Source organism: Rousettus aegyptiacus, unplaced genomic scaffold (assembly GCF_014176215.1).
Source record: "Rousettus aegyptiacus isolate mRouAeg1 unplaced genomic scaffold, mRouAeg1.p scaffold_m13_p_1, whole genome shotgun sequence".
Lineage (NCBI taxonomy): Eukaryota > Metazoa > Chordata > Mammalia > Chiroptera > Pteropodidae > Rousettus > Rousettus aegyptiacus.
The window spans coordinates 6,529,209-6,549,447 of NW_023416284.1; the positions used below are offsets into that span (position 1 = coordinate 6,529,209).

Sequence of the window (20,239 nt, forward strand, 5' to 3'; positions counted from 1 at the left end):
CTGTGATATTCTGCGGTTTCACCGTGGCGTGTTTAGGTGGAGGTCTCTTCTTATTTATTCTGCTTGCACTTCACCGAGCTTTCTGAATCTCAAGATGGGAGTCTTTGACGGTTCTGGAAAACTCTTAGTTATTTCCTTTTCGAATGTGACTCTCCATTATTCTGATAGCTCCTTCTGGAGCTCTGATGAGACACAGGTTAGATCTTCTCATTTCATTCCCCATGCTTCTTAATCTCTTACTTTTTTTTTTTTTTATTGTCTCTCTCTGCTGCATTCTGGGAAAGGTCTTCTTATCTTTTGTCTGGTTTACTGATGCTCTTCTCAACTGTGTCTTATATTCTGCTTTACTCATTATTTAAGTTTCTCACAATAAATACATTTTTCATTTTTGGACATTTTAGTTGATTCTTTTTCAAATCGGCCTTGTAATTTTTTGTAATCTCATCTTCTTTTTTTATTCTTTGGTCCCTATTTTTACATTTTAAACCAGTGGTCCCCAACCTTTTTGGCACCAGGGACCAGTGCTCCTATGAGAATCTAATGCCTGATGATCTGAAGTGGAGCCAAGTGGTGATGCTGGCGCTGGGGAGCGGCTGCAGATACAGATGAAGTTTGGCTTGCTTGCCTGTCGCTCATCTCCTGTTGCGCGGCCTGGTTCTTAACAGGCCGTGGACTGATACCGGTCTGCAGCCCAGGGGCTGGGGACCTCTGTTTTAAATAGACTGATATATTTATTTATAGTCTCTCTCTGACGATTCCAACATCTACTATCTTTGCAGGTCTGATTATAGATGTTTCTGCTAACTTGTGCTCATTGTAGTTTGTTTCCTCGTATATTTTGACTTTTTTTTTTTTATTGGGCACCCAGGTTTCTCTCTCTCTCTTTCTCTCTCTTTCTCTTTCTCTCTTTCTCTCTTTCTCTCTCTCTCTCTCTTTTTTTTTTAGGTGAGGCGACCCTTGGTTGACTTCACAGATTGCAAGGAACTTGTCAGCTTACTATCCCTTATTTTTTATTTTTCACACCTACAGCACCTGGGCTTCCTAGATGGTCTCCCATCCAGGTATTAACCAGGCCCGACCCTGCTTAGCTTCCGAGATCAGACAGGATCGGGCTTGTTCAGTGTGGCATGGCTGCAGATGACCCACGTTTCTTAACAGGCATTCTTTGAGGCCTGGGTTTGGAGGGTGTTTCTTCAGAGAAGATTTGTGTATGCTTCCACCGAGTGCCACTGCCAATGGTGGGCCAGACTCCTGCTGTGTGGTCCCTTAGGCCGCGTGAGTGGAGCACATCCCAGCCCCCAACACAAATGCAGGCGGGCTTGTGGTTAGGCATTCTCACACTGCGGGGATTTCTACTCTGTTTTCTCTTTCCCACCAGAGCCAAGGCAGGATTTTCCTGGTCCATGTTGGGAGGGCCCCACTTTCTGCAAGGGTGGCAAATGCGATAGCCCACCTTACTCAGGCTCAGACTTTGTCTCCCTAACACAGCCTAATCGAGTCCGGGCTTCGGGTTGACCAGATGCCCCCAGGAAAGTGCCAGCTTGCTCACGTCCCTGGAATTGCATTTCTTGTCCCTTCTGACCTCGGCAGGTGTTCTTTACTTTCCCGCAAGCCTATGCATGAAAAAAAAAAATAGGTATTTTAAACAGTTCATCCATCAGTTTTAATTATCCTGTGTTGGGAAGATAACTTGAGATTAGGAGTCAGCCATATGGCCCGGTTTTATTTTTTCTTCATTCTGTGCGCTTATTCACGCAGCTAGCAATTCCTGGAGCACCTACGAGGGGCCAAGTTCTGGGTTAGGCAGAGCGGATCCAGAGACGAATCGGACACAGTTGCTGCCCTTGGGAGCTCACCATGACGTAAAACCCCTTACACGGCGACTGGATGGTGTTGGGAGAAATAATTTGAATTACAGAAAAACAACTGCTGCCGTCCGTCGAGCATCTCTTCACGGCACAAAGCACTGCGCCCAGTGGTTAGCCATCATTTCAGCGACTTCCCTGGCCAACCCCACGAGGGAGGTGGTATTATTAACCCCCTGATGGGGAAACAGAGGCTCAGAGAGGTCAAGTAACTTGCCTGAGGTCACATAGTCGCAAAATCGTAGAGCCATAATTGGAAACTAGGCCACTTGGCTTAGGAGCTGGGATCTTAACCTCTGTGCTGCGAGATGGTCCTCCACCTTTCTATCCTTGAAGATAGTTGTTCCCCTTATCCTGAGCTCCTCCCTCAACCCCCTAGCCTGTCAGTGACTTCTTAGCCTTGCCACGATTCTGGGCCAGATGCATGTGTAGGGGCCTGACCCCGTCCCAGACTGTTCTTAGAAAGACCTCCCCGCTGCCAAGAAGAAACTCTAGAAAAAGGATAGTGAGGGCAGCCTCGCTCATACTCTCTCCTCTGTCATTTTGGCAGGGACAGTGAGGTCCTTGGGGAGGAGGATGGTATGCCTGGGAAGAGGAGAGGTCACACGGCATCCTTCATGAGGGTGGGTTTAGCCTAGAAGGGGGGTCAGGCTGGGGTGGGGGGATGCGAGGGGTCTTCGGTAGGGGTCCCCAAAGGATGAAGAGGTGTGGCCTGGAATAGGTAAAGAGTGAGAGGTCTGGGTTCCCACCCACAGGAGGTCAGAGCCAGGGCCACCTTCCAGCTGGGGGTCACTCCTTTGGGCCTATAGGGGTGAGGTAGAGGATGTTCTTTACAACCAGCCTGACCAGTCCTCTGTGTGTGTGTGTGTGTGTGTGTGTGTGTGTGTGCATACGCACATGTGCGCGCACGCACACACACACATCTGTGTACTCCCTAAGGAAGGACTGGATGGTCTGAGTCATCTCTGTCCCCAGCACACTTAGCTGAGAGTCTGGCTCTCAGCGACAGATATCTGTTCAACAGACCATAGCCGTGTGTATTAAAATTTTTTAAATTACATATGTTATATCTGAATATATGCTTACTGTGTCATTCAAGCACAAAGGAAGCATATTATGGAGAAAAGGAGACATTCCCTTCTTTATACCGCCCCCGCCTCACCCCTCACGAAGGTGACCACTGATAGCGATCTGCCGGATGGTCTTCCAGAATGCAAAAAATTTGTACTCATGGAGCAGACCACCTCACACCCACACACACACCAGGGTCCACCATGCACACTTCTACTTTGGCACCCACAGGTCTGGAAGAGCCCCCATTCTCCCCTTCCCCCTGTTGCTAGGTCATTCTGCTCGCCCCCCACCCCCTCTGAGGCCCAGGGCTCACCCAGGACTGAGCTGGAGGGCAGATTTGCTCGCATTCCCAGCATTCCTCCTCTGACAAGAGGAAGTGGGTGGGGCAGAGGAGGCTGGGGAGGGTGGGAGGGGTCCTCAGAATTAGGGGGGGTCACCAGGAGGGGCGTCCCCAAAGGGTAGGGAGAAGAATGAAAAGACCCAAGATTGTCTGCCTTTTCACAGAACCTCCTCCCTGAGCTCTCCCCCCTCCCCTTTCTCCCTCCTTCTCATCAGCACTTCCGCCCCTCACACAAGCGGGGTCCCAGCCTCACATCCTCGTCTCTGATCTGGAACCCTGCACGGAGGTCTCAGTTTGCTCTGAAGGCTTGTCATGTCTGCCTTTAATGAAGTTTAATTATCTTCCAAGATTCGATGAATAATTATAAATCTTTTCAAGATGCAATCACACGGGTTCATGCTTCATTAACGGTGGAAAATCAATTGTAATTCGCGTAATTCCTCTCTTCTGGAGATCATTCTGTTTGTACACGCACTCCCCCTTCTCACCTCGCTTTGTCTCCCCCAAGAAGCATATTGGATGCCGGGCTTTTTCCTTCCAAACTGATGAGCCTTGTGTGTGTGCGTGGTGGGCGGGGGCAAGGCCCAGGTGGAGGAGAGGAGGGGAGAGAGGGAAAGATGGTTCCAGAGGGGTGCAGGACATGGTAGATACTTCTAAGAGGCAGGAGGGAGAGCTGGGAGAGGGGAGGAGAGGGAAGGGGGAGGGGGCGGAGCGTCCTCAGCGGCATTAGCCACATTTCAAGTGCTCAGTCGTCACCCATGGCTAGTGACTGGCGAATCGGACAACGCGTGTATAGGCATTTCCAACGAGCACAGAAAGTTCTGTGGGGCGACGCAGGGCTAGGGTCCCCAGGCATGCTGGCACCCACCAGTTATCATAAGCTGCCCTAACCCTGTGATAGATGTCCCTGCCTTGGCTTTGCCTTAGTCCCGTCTCTGGAGTAACAGACTACCATAAACTTAGTAGCTTCAAACCACACGATTCCTTATCTGACAGTCCTGAAGGTCCAAAGTCTGACATTGATCTCACTGGGCTAAAATCGATGTGTTGGAACACTGTGTCCCTTTCTGGAGGCTCCAGGGGAACATCTGTTTGCTCGCCTTTCCCGGCTTCCAGAGGCCGCCTGCGTTCCTTGGCTCACGGCCACTTCTTCATCTTCAAAGCCAGCAACGCCACCTCTCTCCGCCTGGCTGGGAAAGGTGCTTCCCTTTCAATGACTCGTGTGATTAGATCGGGCCCACCTAGATAACCCAGGATAATCTCCCCATCTCAAGCTCCTTAACTTAATCACATCCGCAAAGACCCTTCCTTCATATAAGGTAAGTTTGGGATCTGATGTCCACGTCCTAATTTCTGGACCCCGTGACCAGAGTATGAGCTGCTGACAGCTCACAGCTGTGCCCCCTGGAGGGCATTGCCCTTGGCCACAGGGAGCCGCCTCAATCAAGTTTACACCCTACCCCCAGCCTCATCCCTGCCAGAGACTTTCCGATGTGGAGATATGGAAGTCTGTCCTTTTGCCTAAGTTTGAAACTTCTCTAAGGGACCAGACCAGGTCCCGAACTCCCCCCAGGATCAGCTCAGGTCTCAGCTGCGACTTCGTCACTGGCCGGCTTCTCCCTCTGTCCAGTCCCGCCGTCCTCACTGTCTTGTAAATGCATCTCCCGAGACACCCCGGTCCATGGCAGAAAGCTCCAGCGCTTCATCGTGGGCCATGGCACCCCTTACGATCTGACCCCGCCAGCTTTAGCAGCTCACATGCCCCTCATGCTCCAGCCCAGATGAGCCACTTTCAATATTCGAAAAGTCTCAGGCCTTTTTTTTCCCTCTCCCTTTAAGTTTGCCCATGCTGACCCTGCTACTTGGAGTGCCCTTCATCTCCTGGCCATCTTCTCATCGCTCTTTAAAACCCGGCTCAAATGTCACCTCTTCCCGGAAGTCTTCTCAGATCTCTCCCCCGACACCACCAGTCTCCAGAAGGAAGCCCTCTTTTGAGCTCCCATGCCTCCCTGGGCCCACTGCTTCCGTAACTCTCAGCAAGGTCTGCAGAGTGCCCTGAGATTGGGGACAGTGTCTTATTTTTTTCTATATCTACAGACACAGTATCTTGCCCTGAGTAGGTTCTCACTGAGTGTTTGTTGATAGACTACTTGTGACCTCAGCTGGCCCTGTTAGGTGTGTTCTATTATCTCCACTGACAGAGGAGGAAAATGAGGTTGAGAAGGGAGCGAGACCCAGGATACAGCCCCATCCTGGAGACTCGTTTTTCCAAGAAAAGACATCCTGGCAGCTTCCCCAACTCCAGCAGCCCAGGAATGCGGGTGAAACAGCTGGCAGCTGTTGAGAGATCTGAGTTAGAAGAGCAGAGCCGCACCTCCTGCCTGATGAATGATCCTCTTCCACACATATGTTTCTGGTAATCAATTGGCGCATCATTAGCCCACGGCAGTAGTTGTCTCAACTCCAAATGAAATGCAAATGTGATTGGTTTCCTTAGGCTGGGTGGGCAGGGCCCTGCTAAGCTCAGGCTCTCCTCCTAAGAGGGGTCCAGTCTCCCTCTCCCAGACTGCGGAGACTCAGAACTACAGGGTCTGCGAGTGCATTGGAGGGAGGCTGGACAGGGGCTGGAAGACGTGAAATAACGCACCCACGTTCATCCGGGGGTGGGGTGGGGTGGGGGTGGCAGGATCCTGACTCCAGGTTGGCAATCTGTGGAGTCAGGAAGCAATGAAGCCAGGGACTCCTATGTGCTGGACAGAGGTGGGGCCATGGGACCGGCGATCCTCGAGGTGCCCGCCCTTCTGCACAGGCTCACCGAGACTTCATGTGCCTCTTGGCGGGGCAGCGTGGGGCCAGTCTGGGGACAGCTCCTCCCCAACTCCACTCATCATTTGCCAGCCGCACCCTCGGAGCCTCACTTTGCTCAATGGAAGTGGCACCACCTGCCTTGCAGGGAGGTTGTAAAAAGGACACGCGATGTGCCCAGGACGCCCCTTCCCGAGCCGGAGCTTAACAGACAGGCGTGGCGATGTGATGATGACATCTCACGTGCATTATGCGCTGACGCATTCTAGTCCTTGCTCTGTTCTGCCTCATTGCATCCCGTCCTTACAAGGATGCTGTAAAGTAGGTGCTATCACCCCCATTTTACACGTGAGAAGGCTGAGGCACAGAGAGATTAAGTGATTTACCCAAGGTTACACAGCTAGGGGGCGGTGGAGCCAGGACGAAGGCCCCGATTGTCTGTCTACACGTCTTTATCGGGCTACACTGTCTCTGACCCCGCATCCTCTCTCTGGCTCTCCCTAAATGTCCCTGCTTTTCACCTTACCCCTGGAGGCCCGCCAAGCTGAAATTCTTCTTAGGTCTGTTATCTGGCCCATGTCAACCAGGTGTGACCTCCCTTCTGGCGTCTTCTGGTGGGCTGGCCCCAGGAGGGCAGCTTATGGAGTGTTGGTGGATCATGTGATCTGAATATCAGTCATCTGATTGGCAGAACCTACTTTACACCCAGAACCCTAGCTGCAACGGAGTCTGAGAAACACAGTTTGGGTTTTGTGGCTTCTGCAGTTCAGGAACCCACACCAGAAAGAAGTAGGACCCCGCTTTTGTCTCCGATCCCTCTGGACTCTTCGGCTCTCCCTGCCCCTTTCTTTCTCCATAGTCCTCGGACTTTGATATTCAATGATCTTTTCACAGTTAGAGTTCAACGCTGGCTGGCTCTGCCTCTCTTTAGCGGTGTGACATTTGGACAAGTCACCTAACCTCTCTGACCTCATTATTCTCATCTGTGAAATGAAAACAATCGCGCCTTCCTGGATGTTGTGGTTTGAGGGATAAAGGAGATCATGTGTTGCAAAGTGCATCCAAGGGAGCCGGTCCAGAGCCCGCACACATGCAGGACCCCCTGCCGGTGGCTGCTGTTGCCACGACTGCCTCTGCCACCTCTTCCATGGTCTTCCCTTCTGTTGGCAGTCACCCCCTGGGTCATCCGGACAGAGCGTTGAGCCATTGCTGAAGCTGAATTATTAAATGTTTCCAAAATGGTAGTTGTGAATCCATCGAATCCTCTCTCTGCCCCAAGCCCCTTCCTCTGGGTAGCTCAATAGGGCAGGAGTCAGTGACAGAGTCTGGTGATGTTTTTTGGGAGGGTGAAGGTCAGAACTCCCTGAAAACCCTGGCAGCATGGGTCTCTGACATGAGCTAGGTCCCCGAGGAGGCAGAAAGTGACTCTGGCTGGCTTAGTACCTGGTCAAACAGGACAAATCCAACCAAATCCATTGCTCAGTTGTTTGCTAAGGAACAAACAATTAGAACCACATGATCCTTTCTCTCTACCTGGCCAAAGCCTTCTTGTCTTTCAGGCTCACCTGAGGGGTTGCCTCCTGCAGGAAGCCCTCCTTGACCGTCCAAGCTCATCTCAGGGTTTTGGTTTGTTTGTTTCGTTTTCCCTAACTAGCACCGCAGTCTGCTTGCCACCCTGGTATGCACTTCAGTTGCAAGTACGCTCAAGCGATGTGTCACTAATAATCATTGAACTACCAACCCCTGTGAGTGATTTGCTTTAAAAAAAAAAAAAAGATCAAATAGAGTAGAGTTAATATTATCTCTCTAATAAGGTCACTGTCACTCATCTCCCGTGCTTCCTTGCAGGGATGAGAGCAGGGGGCATTACTATATCTGGGAACAGCAAGGCCCCCAGGGCTGTCTTATCACTGTGGCAGCCCGAGGGTCATAAACGGTCAGGGTAATTGTGAGTGATCATGGGGCGTGTGCATTGTGATTTTATAGCTACATCTATTTCCTTCTACATGCTGGATTTGATTAAACTATGGATGAGCTCAGATGGAGGAATTATTGAACCGCTTATAATGAGGATAGTTAACCCCTCTGGAGTACTTTCTCATGTCCCAGATACCACCTTTAGCACTCTGCATGCGCTATTATCTTGTTAATCCTCCCACAAGCCTGCGAAGTAGGTTCTATTAGTCTCCTCGTTTTAGAGAGGAAAACCGAAGCTCAGAGAAGTCGAGAAACTTGCTCAAGGTCACACAGCTGCTGGGCGGCAGAACGAGGAGTCGAACCCAGGTTTATCTGAGTCCAGAGCTTGCTTTTGGAAATTCTTTCAAGATACACCTCGAGCCCCCTTGTATCCACTCATTCGCACACCATCTGGGAGCTAGACATTGTCCTGGGTGCCTGGGAACAGCGGATAACAGGCTGAAGAGGCCAAGCGCGGCGGCCCCAGGAGACCCTGCATCTCCCAAAGAAATGATGTTATCTGCCTATCCCCGGTGTCCCATCCTCTCTCCCTGCTCAAGGACAGGGCTCCAGTAATTCTCTCCTCTCATGCTTTCATGCATCAGCTATTTCGCCTCTCCATCGGGTCATTCCCAACGCCATAAAGCACGCGATTATTTTTCCCATCTTGAGAAAAGAATCTTTCCTGCACCATGCTTTTCTCTTCCCTGCTTCCCTAGTTCTCTTTCCCTTTACAGTAAAACTCCTTAAAAGAGTTACCTTGCTGTCTCCAGCTCCTTTCCTCAGGTGCCTCTAAAATCCACCCCATTGGCTCTCACCCCCATCACTTCCTCAACATGCTTCTTGTCGAAGTTACCAACGACTCATTGCTAAGTTCAGACGTCAATTTTTGGTTCTCTTTGTACTTGTCCCATCTGCTCCCTGTGACCCCAGGCATCCCTCCTTCTTGAACCTATTCTTTGGGCTCCCAGGACCCCTCTTCTCCTGGCTCTCCCCCTCTCCATCCCCGGTTGCTCCCTCTCTTCTTCTGTTGCTGGTCCCTCCTCATCAAACTGCCCTGCTCAGCACTCAGTCCTCAGACGTCTGTACACTCACTCCCTAGACGTTCTCGTCCAAGTTCATGGCTTCGAACACCATGTAAATGCCAATGACCCCCAGATGTTTATTTTCAGCCCCGATAGTTCCCCTGAACTCCGGACTCGTATATCCAGACTCGTATATACAACATCTTTGCTTGGAGGACTAAAAGACACCTCCAAAGTCACATACACAAAACTGAGCATCTGATTTTCCCCCGAACCTACTCCACCCCCTCTTCCTCATCCCAGGATGCAGTGTTAACTGCATCCTGCCCAGGCCAAAAGTTTTGGGGTCATTCTCGATGCCTCTGTTTCCCTCACCTTCCATGTCCAATCCATCAGCAAATACTGTCTGCTCTGCTTTCAAAACATAGCCAGGATCCGTCATTTCTTATCTCCATGGTTACAAACCCCCTGAGCACCCATCATCTTTCTCTTAGTTTATTGCAATATCTTCCTGACTGGGCTCTCTGCTTCCGCCCTTACCCCCTTGACTGTATTCTCGGCCCGACAACCAGAGGGATCCTGTTAAAACGTAAATCACATGACTCCTCCTACAATGACTCAAATGGGTTCTTATCTCACTCAGAATAAAAGCTGAAGTGTTATTATGACCTTCGAGTCGTCTCATGATCTGCAACCCCCGCCCCTCCTTTCTCTGCGGCCGCGTCTCCTTCCGCTTGACCCTTGTTTGCACCACACCTGCTTCTTTGCTGTTCCCCGAACACCCTAGGCATGCTCTTGCCCCCGGGCCTTTGCACCTGCTGCTCCTGCTGCCTGCCATTTGCTTTCTCAGAAATCCGCAGGGCTTGTTCCCTCCCTTCCTTCAGTATTTTTTTTTTTTTACTAACTGTTCCTTTTTAGCGAAGCCTCGCCTCGTCTCCTTTTAAAATGTCACCCCCCACCGTGACTCCCAGCCCTTTTCCACGTTCCACTTGACCTCCTTAGCACTCATCACTAACACGATATCCATTTTATTTATTTGTGAGCTGATCGACTGCATCTCTCACCGGAACGTCAGCTCATGAGAGCAGGGAATTTAGTCCTTATTTAAAACTGCCGTGCCCAAGTCGCTGGTGCATGTGCTCAGTAAATATTTGTTTAATGGGTGAGTGAATGAGTTCCTTCTCCCATCCATTATGAACAGATTCAATTATACACAGCACCCATGCCACCCAAGGGTGGGGGGCGGTGCTGAAGAGTGTGTGCCAAGCCAGCAAATGGGCCCCGAATATAAGGTGATTCTTCATCTTCCCGATGAGAACATTGGAAAAGATTGTCAGGTCCATTTGAAATGATATTTTCTTATGCCATTGGAAAAAGTGGTTAAATATCTACGAATAATATTTGGTTAATTAGTCCGATGACATTTATCTACTTAAAAGCACGTTTCTAAAATAAGGCGTGCTAACTTAGAAACGTGGGTTTTGCCACTCGGTGCATCGAGTGACATTATTTTACTCAGGCTCCTCCCCAGGGCCTCCCCCACTTCCAAGTGTCTTCGGAACACAGACTTGGCTTCCATCTGGGGTGTCTGAGACTTGGCGACTTTGGAGTCCTTGTGTGTTGCTGTCATTGGAAATTTCAGCCCAAGCTACAGGTGCACTTGTTCCCTTCAGAACAAAAAAGGCTTCCTCCCCTCACCCCCCACTTACTGGGTGTGTGTTACACTCATCACAACATGGCCAGGTGTCTGTAAATAGAGTGACAGACCGTCTTGGCTTGCCTGGGACTGAAAGCTGCCCAAATTGATCACTCTACCCATAAAGTTCTAGTTCGCAGCCACCTCCTACAGTTCTGAGGTCACACATCCGGGAATAGTGAATACATTTGGGTAGATTGCCCTTCCCGGCTCTTTATAAGCTGACCCACCTGGAGACTCCGTAAGGAGCCCCTGCTAGCTTTGATGGTGGCTGCTGTGTTTTTCCTAAACAGTGCTGCATGGTCCGAGAGTAATAACCGACAGACGACTTCAAAAAGAGGCTTTGTTAAGACCCTAATATAACCCTATAGACTAGCCTTCTTAGGGTTGTCGTGAGGCTTTGATTATGAAAATTTTCCTCATCCCCCACTACCCTCACCCACCCCCAGCCATTTCTCTAATGAGATCTACATCACTCATTGACCCAGACTGCCCCCCCCCACCCACCCAAGGGGCAAGAATAATAGCTACTATGTGCCAGGCTACAGATACAGTTTATAATGACTCATCTCCATTTTAGAGATGGGAAAACTGAGGCCCTAAGAAGGCAGAAGTGACTTGCCCAAGGCCATGCATCTAGCACCCTCCCTGCAATGCGCCTGACCTAGACGGCTTGCTCAGAGGCTCTCCCAACGCCCTGCCTGAGGCCACTGTGTTAGGGATTTAGGCCTTGTCCAGATTTACTCTCCCGCTGGAACAAAGGTAAGGTTCATCCAAACATTTGGCCCCCTATTCCTGGTTCCCCAGTCTATGGCCCAGCCTCAGACCCTTTGCCCTCGGGACCGAGTTCCTGAGGCCCCAGCAATTTTTTTTTTTCCCTACACTTCAGCTTCTGGGTCCTTGGCCCAGACCTGGAGCATTCATTCTGAGTGTAATACAGAGGAGTTCATTAAATTAGCCCCAGTTACCTGAAGTGGCTTCTAAGTCATATCTCAGCTCAGCCCTTTACACCCACAGTTCATTGGCTCCCTTCTACTTGGGAGGGGCTGAGACTGGAGAGCCTGGCCCAGTAACCTGGGGAAGGATGGCTTTGGAACACAGGTGTGCCTGGCTGCCTACCTGTTCACGAGCATTTCTTAAGCACCTAGTATGCACTTCACATGCAGGGTGCTGAGGGTGCAACAGTAAACAAGGCCTGGACCCCCTTCCGCACACTTGCCCCAGGCAGAACGTAAGGCTATGTGAGCTGGGAGGGGCATTAGGACCCTCCACCCCAGGCTTGATCTTGTTTCTGTATTCTCTCCTTGCTTCTCCGTGGACTCATAACATTTCCTGCTTTTCAAATCCCAGCTCTGGAGGCACCTCCTCAGGAAGCCCTCCCTGACTGGCCCAGCTCATACCTCTCCCTCCTGGCATCCCTACCACAGAGTTGTGCAATGAGCCAGGGACAGTGGTGATGGCGGGGGCACACACTCCCGGAGGGTGGGGGCTGGGTCCCTTGTTCTCTTTATGCCCAGAAACAACAGCCCTAAGTCTCTGATTTCAACACATTGGAGAATCAAAGAATGTGGGAAAAAGAATGGAGGGGAAAAACCGAAGATCAGAGAAGGACAGTAACTTGCCTGAGGTCACACAGCAGGTTAGCGGCAGAGCCAGGACTAAAATGCTTCTCTCTAGAGTCTTTCCCCTACAATTTGATAATGCCCAACATTTATGGGGCGTCTTTTTATGTCTGGAAGTGTTCTAAGCACTTAAGGCATGTGAGCTCATCTAGCCTGTCAACAGCGCCTCAAGAAAGGTATTGACATTATTGTCCCCTGCCCCACTTACAGACACAATACCCGAGGCCTGGAGAAGCTACAGAGTTGGCTTTAAGAGGCTTCATGGTCAGTAAACGGTGGACTCAACATTCCAGCACAGGTGCATCACCCCCAAACTCATGCTCCTTCCTACTGCATTGTTTCGGCGATTCAAAATTCACCAGGGGACCTGCACAGGCTTCAGGGGACTGTGACCCTCACGCCGGAATTGCACATGGGCACATTTTTCGAGGGAGAGGATCCATAACTTTTATCAGAGTCTCAAAAGGGTCTGCCTCCAACCCGCCCCCAAGTAAGGCTCATCGTTCTATGTAACATTGACTGGGTGGTTACTTGTGAGGACGGGGGTAGAGGTGAGCTTGGGGAAATAAGGAGATGTGTGTGTGAGCGCGTGTGCGTGTGTGTGCGCGCACACGCACGTGAGAGAGAGAGAGAGAGAACAGGCAGCAGACGGGGGTGACGGTGGGTGGGCCAGGTCCCTGCTCTCTCCGTTTTTCCGTCCTGCCTCCCGACATCCCCCCCACCCCCACGTTAGCAGCCCGTGGGCACCACGGGGTCCGGCCGGCACATGCGTGCGCTCCCACGGACAGCAGGCTGGACTCACAGCCAACTTCCACGCCATGTTCCATTTCTCTTCCGCCCATCAGCCGGGCCTCCCCAGGGCCCGATCTCCACGGCTGTTTTATGGAAGGTGTCAGCTCCCGGCTCCACTCTCTGGCCTGATGTAGTTATTAGGAACAGCTACAAGAAGAGACAAAACACCGGGAGAAAAGGCGGGGGCTCGGGCCCCCGAAGCAGCTGCCGAGAACGTGTAATCCCTGGTTCCTCGTGTCGCCCGAAAGCCGCTCCTCGCTCTTGCCATCACTTTCTGTTTAGAACTGCATAATAATTAAGATGCGTATTTGGAAACAATTAAAAATAAGCTGCCAGCGTGTGGCTAATTTTGTTCAGGCCGCAATGATAATATTAATCCAGAGAAGCGGAGAAGATGGGGAGGCGGAGGCCGTGGAAGCCATCGGGACGCAGGTGGCTCCTGGCTTGGGGGCCGGTCGTTATCTGAGGGCCCCCAGCTTCTCGATGGCCTGGGTAGAGATGGCTTGGGCCAACAGCCAAGACTTCTGGTGGTCAGTTGGCAAGGGGGCTGGACTGGAGGACTCACCTCTTGCACCTGAGTCCACACGCCCAAAGCCGTCTTGCTACCCGAGAGCTGAGTCCCGTGTGCTCACAGGATGCCCTCCGCCTGGCCTTGGCCAGCTCCCCTGCTTCTGAACCCCCACGGTTTCTACTGCTCTGGCAGGAATCTGCTGTTACAGGACATGGTATACACGTGAATAGTGTTTTGTGAACCATGGAGGTCCTGGGTTCGAGTCCTGACTCTGCCTCCCACTGCCTGGGTGACCTTGGCTGAGCTCTGTCCCCCCACTCACCCTCTGCTGAGCAAGAGCTCAGCTCCGGCCTCAGACAGAGCACGTTCGAATTCTTGCTCCGCCCCTCACCAGCTCTATGAGCAAGACGCAGTTTCTTCATCTGCAAAACGGGGATAACGGTACCTACCTTCTACGCACACAGAAAACTCTTCCGAGGATGAAAGGAGAGATGACCGAAAAGCGCTTAGCAAGGCGCCGGGCTCAGGGTGAGAGTTCGCTAACCGTCAGATGCTGTCATTCCACTGCCGAGCTCTCCTCGTAGCGGCAGAGTGAACACCGGTGAGACCCCTCTCCACGCGAACAGCCCCGTCTCCGCGGTTCCCTCCCCATGCCGTGGGCAGCGAGCTCTGGAGAGGGCAGGGACCAGGCCCCCGGGGGCATTTCGTGGCCCCCACAAGTGCCCCCCTAACATTCACTGTGTATTTACCGAACGCCTGCCCGCGTTACCGCCGCGGCCCCCGCCCTCTCTCCCTTTCCCATCTTCGCTCCCATCACCTGTATTTGGGAGAACGGGCCGTGCGCACGTCTCCCCTCCGTTCAAACCCTCCGCCGGTTCCCGGGTCCCGGCGAACGCTGGAGTCTGGAGTCGATGCTCCGGCCTCCGTGTTCGTTTGCTATGTCTACGGTAACAACACTCCACAAATGTGGAGGCTTAAAACAGTCCACGTTTATTCTCGCGCACGTCTGAGGCCAGGCGTCCGGCGTCTGGGTCTTCGCACCGTCTTCTGCCCCGTGCCTGTCTCCTGTCTGTCTCTCCTCCAGGGCCGCTGGTCCCTGGATTTCGGGCCCACCCAGGTAATCCAGGACGATCTCATCTCAAGATCCTTAATTTAATCACAGGCAAAGGTCCCTTTTCCAAATAAGGTCACAGTCACAGGTTCTGGGGAACAGGATGTGAGCATATCTTTTTTTGGGGGGAACACCATTGAGCCCACTACAGCGAAATAGAGGTTCCCGCCCTCCCCGCCCCCTCTCTCCGTCACTCGCTCACGGTCAGCTGGCCCGCCGGGCTCTTCCTTAGCCTTTCCCACCTCGGGGCGCCCTGTGCCTCCGACAACCCCACAACTCGCATTCTCATTTCTTTGCGGTCTTTGCTCCGATGTGGCCCTTTCTGAGAGGGCTCGCACGGCCACCCCGTTTAAGCCCTGTGGCAATTCCTCCCCTCCTTCCTGCTTTATTTTTCTCCACAGCACTTACTGTCTTTAACATGCATCATTGTACTTATTTATTCATCTTTTTTCTCCCGCCCAGGAGACTAACCTCCATGAGGGCAGGGACTTGGTCTGTTTTGCTCATCGATATAGCCCAGTGTCTAAAATAGCAGCTAGCACACAGTAGGTGCTCAAAAACCACTTGTGGAATAAACGATGAATGCAAAGGCGCTGGGCTGGGCTGGGAATACGGGGTGAGGGGGACAAATGAGCCCTCGTAGCTCTCCGGGGAGAAGACAGTGCACTCACTGGGGGTGCAGGGGTGGGGTTCGCCTTGCTTATCAAGAGCGCTGCGAGTACCTCCTATCTCCAGGCCCCGAACCTGGGGCAGGGTCTTCAGAGGTAAGCGAGACCTGACTCAGGAGGCCAGCTGCCCTGTCTTCTTGCTCACCACGTGTGTTCCTAGTACTGGCACTTTGTAGGGACTCAGCAAACATTTGTTGGATAAATGAATGGCTCGTTTCTGCCCCGAACCTGACCCAACATCATAGGATCAATCAAAGGGAGGGGTGAGTATTGCCCCAGGGCAGAAGTCTTTGGTCTGTAATACCACAGTGCCCAGGCGGAGGGGTCCGGGGTCCCTAGCAAGCCCTTTGCCCTAGGTTGGAGAATGAGATGCATACAGGGACCCTGTTGACCCCTGAGAACAAGCTGATATCCCCATCGGGGGCAGGGCTGATCCCCCCGCCAGTTGCTCAGACCACTGTGGAGGTTGGCCTTCTACAGCTCATTGGCTGGCTGGCCACATGCCCGCCCCTGCCAGGAGGCCCATCGCAGCCTTGGAACTCATCAGTGCAGGGGAAGATACTCTACTAATGACTGCCAGGCGGCTGAGCCAGGAGCAGCAGACTGAAGGGCATGTCATACATTAAGGGCCCAACCTCTCGCCCAAGAACGCGCAAATCATCACGTCATCCGTCATTCCCTTCACCACCTGCAGTTCCAACCTGGCCCGGCTGCCGGCTGCCCGCTGTCAGCTGCAGCGGCTCCCCAGGGACCTTCCCCAGCAGCTCACGGAGGCAGGTGTTGGGAGCCTGTCTCAGCCCCCAAGGGAGCAGAGAGCAGACGGCTGGGGCATAGCAATGGTGCCGCCTGAGGCTGCGCATGGATGACCCTTCCTTGATCTCCTCCCAGCTCCACATCCGGCATGATGCTCCGGAAGACTGAGGCAGCCCCATCGCCCGGAGGCCCAGACCAGCTTCCGCTTGGGGGAGCCGCTGGGGCGGGTCCCAGCTACACTTACCTCCCAGATACCCTCAGGCTCGGAGTCCGTCTCACGAATAAAGTCCCCATCTGGCTTCTTAGCAGTGATCTTCCTCTCCGCAGCAGGTAGGGGCCTGGGCAGCACATGCAGCTTCTCTGCCATCATTGCCCGTAGTCTGTCCTGTCTGCCACAGGCAGGATGTGAAGGACAAGCTGCCCATATGCCCACTGCAGCCTGGCAGGCTCATCAAAGGCAGTAATTGTTGGGAGAAATTTGCCAGCAGAGTGAAATAAAGAGCCTCGAAGGCATAAAGTGTTGGAGCTGCCGATAAGAAGCTGTTTTATATAGACTTTCGTTCCCCTGATCGGAATGAGAACACAGGTTTTTGTTTGTTTGTTTTGTTTTGTTTTGTTTTTCTGTCTGAGTTGAAGCCTTTTAGGCCCCAAGAAGGCCAGTCTAGGTGCAAGAGAGATTGATGGTGGGGAAGATGGGGCCTGGGGGAGCCTGGCTGCCTAAGACCCCATGGTGGCTGGAGAGTTTCTTGTCTCCTTGGCTGCCTCTGAGAGCCCCCTCAGAGCGATCCTGTGACCCTGGGACCCCTGTCCATTCCCTCCGACCCAGCTTCAGAACCAGGGAGGCCCAGGGACCCAGCTCCTGCTGCATCCCAGCAGGACGTGAGCGGGATGAGGGGGTTTCCCTACGGGTACCCTGAGATTCTCCCTCTTTTACATCTTGAGGGCCCCTGTCCTTTTATATAATTTGGTTTAAGTGACACACATTCCTGGCAGAATATTGAGGAAAGAGATGGGCACGAAAAGAAAAATTAAAACAGCCTATAAATCATTTCACTTGTTTATCGTGTGCTGTGGCTTTCTGGTTCTTTCTTCTTATACTGTTACAAACACGGGCTCCTGCTGTTTCTTTGTGAGCTGCTGTCCCCAAGGCCTAGCAGTATATTATGAACACATTCAGGGAAGCCTCTTGAGTCAACATCCGCCTGATCCACGGGGTCCCGTCTGGCTTTTCTACTCATTGACTGAGAACATTCGATGTGATGACAAGCGACTATGAATCCAGCCGACACACGTACATGAATTTTAACCTCATGAGTCGCGGCAGCCTCTTCATACCCTCGGAAATGGTCTGGCGTGGATGGGCAAGACACGCTATTTATTTAATTTGCAGGTAACCTGTGAATGCAAGTGGGCCCCTTGTAAGCAATCTGTGGCCCCTTAGGATGCATGGATGGCTTGGGCTGGGAGCAGGCGGCGAGAGCGCACAGTGGTGTGCTCTGGGGTTCAGGGAGGGTCGAGTTTGTACCTACAGAGTGTCCCACACGTAGGGTGAGCCGCTTGGGATGTATTTGGTGATTTGTTGTATTCGCTTCTGGATTCTCTCTCCTTCTAGCTAGAGTCACTTCCTCAGGTTAAGATGGGTCTCTAGACCTCTCTCCAGACGCTCCCCCTCTCTGTCCCATGAATGACCTGGGGTAGGTAACCCATTAACTCTTTGAAACCCATCCCCTTAGACATCAGCTTAGATGAGTCGCTTAACTAATTGGCTGGATAGTGAGGAGGCGGAACGTAGGAATGTCAGTTTTGAGGAGTGACAGAGTTGAAAAGGATGCAGGGCACAGAGGACCTAGGAGCCTCGGCCGGAACGGGGCACTGCAGGGAGGGCAGCAGGAGGGCCTTCGAGGTGACAGAAGGAGGCTTCCCAGGTGGAAACTGCCAGAAACAGATGTGGAAAGACACGGAGATCCAGCCTTCTTCAATATTTGACCAGGAACAAGCGAGAATACAGAACCGTAATGTCAGGCTCACCAACAGCAACACTTTCCTAGAAAACAAATCCCCTCTATCACGGCCCCAACAGGGAACTGTCCCCCTGCTAGTGAAGGATCTTTCTGAAACACAAAGCATCCGCCGTCACTGCCCTGCGATGGCTTCCATCACTCTCAGGCTCAAAGCCCTGCCGATGGTCCTTAAGAATCCAGGACCTCCGTCCCGCCTGCCTCTTTCTCTTCTTCACTCTACACCCCCTTCTCCTCCCCCAGGCCCCAGCCCCAGGGGCTTCCTTGCTCTTTCTCCAACACACCCTATCTGTCCTGCCTAGGGGCCTTTACACCGGCTAGTCCCTCTGTGGACTGCTTCCTTTCCCAAACCTTTGCATGCCCATCTCCCTCCCGTTATCAGGACTTCTCCTTACCTGTCACCACCTCAGAAAAGCCTGCCCCGTCCACCCGAGGTAAAACAGCCAGCCAGTTCCTTTCTCTAGGATCACTCTGCTTTGATCATTTGCTTCACTTTTTACCATCTGAGACATTCTTGCTTTTTCATTCGCTTATGTCTTCGTCACCCAACTCTCTCTCTCTATTATAAGAGCCGCTAGAACTGCTTTCTCCCGAGGACAGTGCCTGGCAGACAGCAGGTGCTCAACATGCACCTGCCGACTGAGCAAACGGAGATGGGATTCTCACTCCCAAGGGAGGCGGCCCCCATCGCATTCCCGGAAACTTCTGTCGAACTGACCAGAGGTGGCAGGGAGAAGTTTCATTTCATGTACCGGGGCCAATTACTTAGTAGCGAGTGGCTGCCTGGGTGGAGAAAGGGTGTGAGGTCACATTCGACCTCTGTAGGAGAGAGGGCCGTGATTGACGAATGATGTCTGCCACGGGCTTAAAGGCAGAAACGGCGGTACGTGTGCCACATACCTGCCACACCTGGGTTAGACTGGAAGCGCCCCCCCCCCTTGAAAGCAGGTGGAGCTCGCTTCTCCTCGGCAGGCCCTAGCACCTGGCACAAGCTAGGTCCTTGGTCATGACTGATGCCGGCTGTCTGGCCGACTGGGAATTTGCTCAGCTTTGAGGCCCAGGCTTCTGAAGAGATAGGAGAAAACCTCTAAGCCGGTGGTTTTCAATCTTTTTTAAACCTGCAGTGTTCTTTCTTCAAAGGACGTCTTACGTAATTCTCATATATATTAGCAGACAAAAGCCAAGCTGCTCTGGCTACAGCTGGGTTTGGGGCTTAGAGCCCCATCTGCTTACATCCTCGCCTCCGGAGGCAGCCCTGAGATACCCTCGAGGAACCTGATGGCACCCCAGAACCCAGTCTAAGACATGGGCAGGGAAACCAAGGTCCAGAGAGGGGAAGCGATTACCCAAGGTCGCACAGAAACTTAGAACGGAGGATAGAGGTACCGGTCCAGGGCTTCCCAATTTAGTGCTCCTTCTGCCATAACTCCAGGGTCTCCCACGGGGCAGGTGGCCTCAGCTCTGGGCTGGACATGGAGGCCAGGAAAGGACTCTCGACACCTCCTCGGGGCCAGGTGGACTCCCGAGCAGCCATCTTTGCTTACTTAGATCCTGAGAGAGGAGCGTCCATCCCTCCCAGATGGCCACCGGCTTCTACATTGTTTATCCTGCTCTTGGAGCCCCGGGGTGTGACATCAGAAAACGGCTCCCTCTTCCTCACTGTGCTTTATTAATTAAAGCATCTCCCCTCTTTGGTAGCAGCTGTTTCGAAAGAGCCGGCGAATGTTTAATTCATCGGTTCAGAGCTGCGCCCCCCAAACCCCCCCAACACCTCCTTCCTTCAAAGTGCTTTCCCAGGAAACCCTCCCGGGCACGAGGGCTGTTTTCCTGCCTCTGCCACTGCCAGGCTGCCTTCCCCCCACCTCCCCACCCCTCCCCGCTTCTCCCTCTGATACCTGAGGGTGATTTGTTATTCGGCTTGAGAAATCTATTAGGAATGAACGAGGCTGGGTGCAAGCCCAGGTTCTCCTCCTTGAGATGGTTTAAAAGGCCACAATTTGTCG

The 20,239-nt window shown here is 52.5% G+C and overlaps 1 pseudogene; it reads right to left on the reverse strand.

Annotated features, from left to right (window-relative positions):
• Positions 1 to 1,020: 1,020 nt before the first annotated feature.
• Positions 1,021 to 1,139, reverse strand: LOC118606558 (annotated as a pseudogene).
• Between the last annotated feature and the right edge of the window lie 19,100 nt (positions 1,140 to 20,239).